Source organism: Plectropomus leopardus, chromosome 1, assembly GCF_026936395.1.
Source record: "Plectropomus leopardus strain MGB_pleo_1.0 chromosome 1, ASM2693639v1, whole genome shotgun sequence".
NCBI lineage: Eukaryota > Metazoa > Chordata > Actinopteri > Perciformes > Serranidae > Plectropomus > Plectropomus leopardus.
In genome coordinates this window covers 42,231,227-42,236,866 of record NC_142176.1, presented here as the reverse complement: position 1 = coordinate 42,236,866, position 5,640 = coordinate 42,231,227, and the positions used below count along the sequence as shown (strand labels likewise).

The 5,640-nt window shown below is 40.2% G+C and overlaps 1 pseudogene; it reads left to right on the top strand.

Moving 5' to 3' along the window:
• Window positions 1-1,170: 1,170 nt before the first annotated feature.
• On the top strand, window positions 1,171-4,984 carry LOC148190476 (uncharacterized; annotated as a pseudogene).
• Window positions 4,985-5,640: the final 656 nt, after the last annotated feature.

Sequence of the window (5,640 nt, the reverse complement as noted above, 5' to 3'; positions counted from 1 at the left end):
TTTAGGCCAATCTCCAACCTCTCCTTCATTGGTAAGATACTTGAAAAGGTAGTTTCAGTACAAATAAACTCATATCCTGGAGGATATTATTCAGTCAGGCTTTAGAACATACCACAGCACTGAAACAGCTCTTACAAAAATAACCAGTGATCTAAGACTAAATTTTGATCAGAGTAAAGTCTCTATCCTTGTCCTCCTAGATCTAAGACCCTTTGATACAATTGACCACGATATCTAAATCAATCGTCTTAAAAAGGTTGTTGGTCTCTCCGAGTGTGTGTTAAACTGGTTCAAAACATATATTAAGGGGAGATCGTTTTACATCAGTAAGCTGGGGAACTTGACTCCCTGGAATTAATCTGTGGTCACAAGTCTTGGTGTTATCCTCGAAACAGATTTGAGCAGTCAGCCCCAAATTACAGTATTTTTCAGTTGCTAAAACACTAAACCCTACTGTCTTGCTCAGTGGCCTGAACCTATTTATTGAATCTGTCACTCTTTTGGCAAAACCATTAGCACTTTTCACCTGGTTAGACACACCTTGCAAACCCATTTGCACTGTGATGCACCTATGTTGTGTAATGGTAAGCACAGGTAGTAAAAGTTAACCCTCTATGGTACAGCGTTGCCACATGGCAACAACCCCATTTTAAGCCTTCTACACACAGATAATACATTCAAAGTTATGATGCAATGCATTAAAAAAGAGGTGGGGTTCTAAGTAAACCAATTGCAGTGTTTAAATTTGTCACATTACTTTCTATAGGCCATTTTGAAACCCTTTTCTGCAGACATCATGGACGGGAGGAGCCTCACCATTTGACGCCTAAAAATTCAACAAAAAAAGTGTTTTTTTGAAGTTTTTCAATGGGAAAAAAAATATACACTCAACAATAGGTTAGTTAAGTTCATTATCATGTAGTTTCTTGCACTGTAGTCGATCAATAAATAATAGAAAATGTTAAAAATGTGTACGTTGCCATATGGCAACACCGTACCATTATGGATTGCTAGCCTGGCATGTTGATAACATTTTGTATATAGGCCTACTTTGCAATTGCATTGGTGTACACTGATCTTCTATAGTCTCTAAACTATAATAATGCACTTTGTGAGTCCTTTCCACATTGCATATGATGATATTTGACACATCTTTCTTCCATTTACAGAATGAATGCAAATTTTTTTTATGGTACATCGCGGAAAAAGGCTGAACTAGCCCTCCCACTAGATGATAGTGAAGATGACAAAGAATTCAGTGACGAGGAAAAGGAGCTGCTGGAAACACAGAGTGAGAGTGATGAAGACAGTGAGACGGATGAAGATTATGAGCCAGAGAATGAGGACAGTGGGGACAGTGAGGACAGAGACAGTGAGGGCAATGGAGACAGTGAGGAGAGGGAGGACAGTGAGGATGAAAGTGAAGTGACAGGTATTACCAGTAAGAGAGTGTAAAATGGGTAACATCTTGACCCTAACCCTGTTCAGGCTACTGGGGATTGTTTATACTATAACATGAGTTTTAAAATAAATGTTACATACAATTTTAAACAAAACTCATGTTTTCATTACTTTCCATTATGGTACGGTGTTGCCATATGGCAACGAACCCTAAAAACTACTAAAAAAATAATATTTTTTGAAAATGTCTCTTAATTATGTTTACTTGGTCTATTTTAAGACAAAAAAACACCCCAAACATTTTTTTACCAACTGGGATCATAGTGCGTACCATAGAGGGTTAAACACTATTAAAGCAAAGGTGTCACAGCTTAAATACAACGACTCAAAATTGATCACGCTTGTGGCTAATGATGTGAGGGACCCAATATAAGCCAGTTCAGAGAGCACTGGAAGGTTGTACAATGGACAGAAACAATCTGAGAGGCAGAGGAAGAATGCATGTAAGAGGGGAGTGAAATCGAGTAAGACAAAGAACAGTAAGTTCTGATGAAATCTGGGCTACTGTGATAGACCATGTTCTTGTCCGTGGAATGACAATGAGTGGTCTGTCAGAACCATACCATGAGACTGCGTGAAATACAGCAGAAGGTCATTGAAGACCATGTGAATTTTGAAGGCATCAACAGTGTCAGGCTTTCTACCATTTATCGTGTCCTCAGACGCAACAGGATGCACATGAAGCAGTTGTACAGAGTGCCTTTTGAGCACAAGCCAGAAAGGGTCAAGGAGCAAAGATTCCAGAAGTAGTAGAAGTAAGTAGTGATGTTGTAATGTATGTAGCCTAAATCAGTCTTTCTTCAGTTTAACTTCAAAACTATCTATTAACTAACTATCTATTTCTACATAGAGGATGTTACAACTGGATTCCTTGGAAAGACCACATAAATATATTTTCATTGATGAAGCTAGGTTCAGTCCCACCAAAAGGAGAAGGAGTGGCCGAAACGTGATTGGCCAACAGGCCATTGATGCAGTCCTTGGGCAGTGTGGTGGCAATATCACGATATGTGCTGCCAACAGTAGTCATGGGGTTCTCCACCATCATGTCACCTTGGGGCCATATAACACTTAACATCTCCTGACATTTCTGAATGATCTACAAGATGTTGTGTGAGGGTGTGAGCAGCAGGATCATGAGCACGCGGGGCATGCTGTCTATGTCATTGTGTGGGACAATGTCAATGTTTTCACTGTGTCGTCTAGGTCAGAAAGTGGTTCAACATCAACTGGGAATTCATTAATGTTTGCCTTCCAATGTACTCCCCTTTCCTGAGCCCCATAGAGCAAGGGTATTCAATCAAAATTCAAAGGGGTCACAGAATCACAATTAATTGAACATTTTTACCTCGTTTACGATTAATGAATGATTATTTTGCTTTTTTTGTGGTTTGTTTTGTGATCCATGTGATCATGGTGTGTTTGAGTGTAATAAACATGATTTATTATTATTTATTAAACTTTCCAGCATTATATAAAAATTAAAAGCTCCATCTTAAACAAACTTCAGGTAAATTTAAGCACATTGTGCTGATAATACACAGTAAAATCGGCTGTGTTAATGAAACACTTAGAGTCAATTCTAACACTTGGTCAGAGAACATATGGTCCTTACCTACAGAATGTAAAATTTACACTGAGCATAGTGTAGTTATTTTTCAGAGTCAGTTCAACTCTAGTAAGAGTTAATATTTTACACTACACTTTTCAGTGTTATTTTGTATGTTTCAGGTTTTACACTGTGAGGACAATAACACCCATAGTGTAACTTGAATTTGACACCAAGAGTTTAAGTGTTAATCATAGCCATGTGAATACGATGCCTTGTGAATTTTGTTTGTAATGAGAAACGTGCTAGCAGCTAGCTCTAGCTTCTTCAGCCTAGCGGTTGTTAGCCTGTGGCTAATAATAGTCTACGAACCCAAATTATGTTATGGATCTGAAAGCAGTGTGTATTATGTCACTTGCATTAATATTTCAATTGCGTTGATTGTTTGAATAACTGTCCTGTGACAGTATGACATTTTAATTGTTGATTTTTTTAATAATCAAACACCAAATTGATATTTTGGTGTTTGATTATTTGTCTTTTGTTAATGACAAAATTGCCATGTATGTTAAAGCTGACCTTGTCTGTTGGACAGGCCTGGTTTTTCCTTTGTTAAACAACAAACCAAGATGGCGAGCTAGATGAACTGGATGAACTGTTGAACAGCTGCAACTCTGCTTCTACCTGTGTCGTAGGAGGCGGCCCAGCTGAGGGTCTGTGCCCTCACTTTGCCATCCATGCACACGCTCACACACATTCCCCCCAGCTCAACTTCTTGCCTTTTTTTTGTGGACTGACTGATTTCTTTATTTTTGGACTGTTTACCCCTTGACTTGGACGGCCGTTTATGGCAACTGGAGGGAGTTGCACTGAAGAAAATGTAATGTGAAATGTCATGATGTTATCCATAAACGAGATACACAGATATGTGGCGAGGGCTTACGCGACATTCATGAGTGTGAAACAACTACTGGTTCTAGTCATGGCCATACTTATTGTTACTTATTATACTTTGAGCTCAGTTACTTTTGTTTTTTTGTCTTTGTTATACTGTGTCATAACTAATACAGAATATTTTGTCATCACACTTCCTGAGTATTGAGCTTTCATCCAATCCTGACCATCATTGCAAAGTTCCTCCTGTTAGTCCCTGGAGTCTACTGATTCCCTACTAGTCCTTTAACAGGTTAGCGATAAGACCCTGCTACATATGACTTTTTCTAGATCTGACTAAGTACTGATTTTATTTTGGCTATTATGCGTGTTTGAACGTAGCATGACTGGATGACTTTATTTATGTGTTTTGTAAATGATAGATTTGAATCAAAAACTACTACTAAATTTCTAGCAGTGGGTTTGACATTAACTTATAATTCACCAAGGTTATTTTCAATGATATGGGAGTTGTTTCGGAAATTGAACAGTATTATTTCAGATTTTGAGTTGTTGAGTTGAAGAAATTTTTTGTCATCCAGCAGTTGATATCAGATAGACAGTCTTTGACAGCAGCTAGGCTTCTAGGGTCCTCAGGTCTGAGGGGAAGGTATATCTGTGTGTCATCTGCATAGCAGTGAAAGGAGACAGAAACCACCTTCTCTAAAAGTTTGGATAAAAATGGAAGCTTTGAAATTGGTCTAAAATTATTAAAATCAGAGGGATCAAGGTTGGGTTTCTTCTAAAGAGGTTGGACCACAGGATGTTTAAAAACAGAGTGTCATGGACCTGCTGTTTCTCCTCCTTACCTGCTGCCAGTACTTTTCCACTCACCCTCCCTCTGCTCTGCTCTACCTGATAACCACGCCCACTGCTGCAGCTCATCTCCAATCAGTGCAGTATATAAGACACTCCAGTTCACTCACTCATTGCCAGATTGTTCCTCTGCACTATGCATGTCTTTCCAGCGTTTCTCCATCAGATCTCCCGTTGCCGACTCTGCCTGTTCCAGACCTGCTCTCCTCACCTGACTCCCCGTGAACCTACCTGCTCTTTGTCCTCGACCACGTGTTCAGTTTCGGCGTTCCGGAAATCTGACGGCTCTACTGGTAAAGACTCCTTCGCTCGGCTAAGACGCTCCTTCTGCCTGATCCCTGTCGGTGCTGTTACATCCGTGGACGGATTTCCTGGTTACCGAACCCCCGCCTGTTCCAGACCATCCCTCTGCTCAATCCCAGTCAGCGTTCCAGCACGTGGAGACGGCTCGTGGAGCTACGGGGTTTCCGCCCCGCCAGCCACTGTGGGTACAAGCTTCGTTTCTTCGCTTCGTGTGATACCCAGAGACTTTGCTAAGGCTTCCTGCCCGAAGAACGAACTCTTTACCTGTAAGCTGAGCATAAACTGTGTTGGTTTAAATAAAAGTTATTACCAACTGAACGAGCGTGTTGGCGTACTGCATCTGAGTCCTACAACCACCCGTTACACAGAGGGGACTACACCTTCTGCTAAAGAAATATTAATAATATATAAAATGCTGGGCCCAACCGTATTAAAAACCTCCTTGAGTTTTGTGGCGAGGAGCGGGGTGACTGAATATAAGAATAATATTGTTACCAGAAAAAGGGGCTCGACAACGCCACCCTGGGAATTTCACCCAGAGAATTAATTTTACAACTTAAGGCACACAGGTTCGTTAA